This window comes from Parus major, chromosome 1, assembly GCF_001522545.3.
Source record: "Parus major isolate Abel chromosome 1, Parus_major1.1, whole genome shotgun sequence".
Taxonomy (NCBI): Eukaryota; Metazoa; Chordata; class Aves; order Passeriformes; family Paridae; genus Parus; species Parus major.
Genome location: NC_031768.1, coordinates 251,870 through 253,664, shown reverse-complemented (window position 1 = coordinate 253,664; position 1,795 = coordinate 251,870).

The following is a 1,795-nucleotide window of genomic DNA, read 5'->3' as shown; positions in this document are numbered from 1 at the left end:
TGGGATCCCCTCTGCTCCCAGGGGACAGGAGCTGATCCTTGGGATCCCTGCTGCTCACACAGGGACAGGAGCTGATCCCTGGGAGGATCCCTGCTGTTCCCAGGGGACAGGAGCTGATCCCTGGGGGGATCCCTCTGCTCACCCCAGCACAGGCACACGGGGCTGGGGGAGTTCCTCCTGTGCCTGTGCACAGCAATTGCTGCTGTGTCCCACAAGGACAGGGACCGAAGGGGCTGGGGAGGAGCAGGGGAGGGATGTTCCTGCTCCTGCTCCTGTTCTGGCTGTGCAGCAGCCCAGGTGAGCTGATCCATGGATGGGCATGGGGGCAGGATGTCCTCCCTGTGGGGCAGCCCAGGGCTGGAGGATGGGACTCGTCCCAGTTTTTACCCATTTCTACCAAGACCCGAAGAGTGGATGATGCACAGAGTGAATAAATCCATCTGCTTATTGCTGTGGGATGTTGCAGAGGATGAGGATGCCGTGCACGTCTGCTTTGCACAGATTCAAACACTGAATTCTGCATTTTGATGTTGAGGGCCATCAGAGCACGCTGGAAAGCTGCTAATTTAACTTATCGAGCTAACTATTGAGCTGCTGAAGTGAGGAGCAGACCACAGATGTCTGGAGCTTGTTGAAAATACCCCAGTCCCATCTCTCATGGCATGCTGATGAGTTTAACCCTCAGTTAAACAACAGAGCTCCCTGTTTACACAGATTGAGTGTGAATTCCTTGACCGATGGGGGCTGGAGAAGTTTAAATTCTCCCACACCAGGCCCTAAAAAGAGCAGTGGGCAAGTCAGGAACTCATTAGTGTCAGCTTGAGGGGCATTTTATAACTTGCTTTTAATTTTTTCCTTACAGCCCCAAAGGCACCGTTCTGCATTCAAAGCTTGAGCCGTTCTGGCATCTCTTTTCTGCTCTGGTTTGTGTTCCACAGAGCACAGCCCTTCCCTGGGGGCTGCAGCCCTGGGCTGACACTTCTGCAGCAGAGACAGCGCTGCCTTTGTGCCCGTTCCCTGATTTTCCTCACGGCTGTAGCTGCGAGAACAACATTCCTGATAGGAATTAGAGTTGCTGTGTATTTTCCTAATAAGAACCGAGTGAAATGGCACGGGGAGCAGCCAGGGCTGCAGCAATGGCAGCAGCAGCCGGAACAGTGAATGAACTGGGAACTGAAGGGAAACACAAAGTTCTGGATTTGCCAAAGCCTCGGACTGTAGGAGTGACCTGTTCCCCCCGGGGCCGGCGTGGGTGACAGATAAATTCTGGTAAACGCTGCTGCTCCTGCAGCTCCTGGCAGCACGGTTCCCCAGGGCCAGGGGCTGCACAGACACAGAACAGGGGGACAAGTGCAGCCTTTCCCCTTCTCCTTCCTCTGCAGCCGCGGTGAGAGAGAGCAGAGGGTGCAGGGGGCACAGGAGGACCAGGAGAACCATGGGGTGCTTTGGGCTGGGAGGGACCTCAAAGCTCCTCCTGTTCCAGCGCTCTGCCTTGGGCAGGGACACGTCCTGCACTCTGGGAGAGTGGCTCCACTGGAGGCTCCCCACCTCATGGATGTCCCAAAGCCCACGGCAAATCCTTCCAATGACATCCTTCAGGGGGACTGGGGGAAACTGAGGCTGCTTAGGACTCGTTTTGTGTCGTCACCAGGGAGTGCGTGGAGGGAAGTCCCAGAGCTCGCACAGGACACCAGGGCAGGCCCTGGACTGATAACAGCTGTCCTCTGTGGTTATCTGGGGGTGTTAAAGCCTCGCTTCCACAGAGACAGCGCGCTTCCTCCTGCTGCAACAGGCT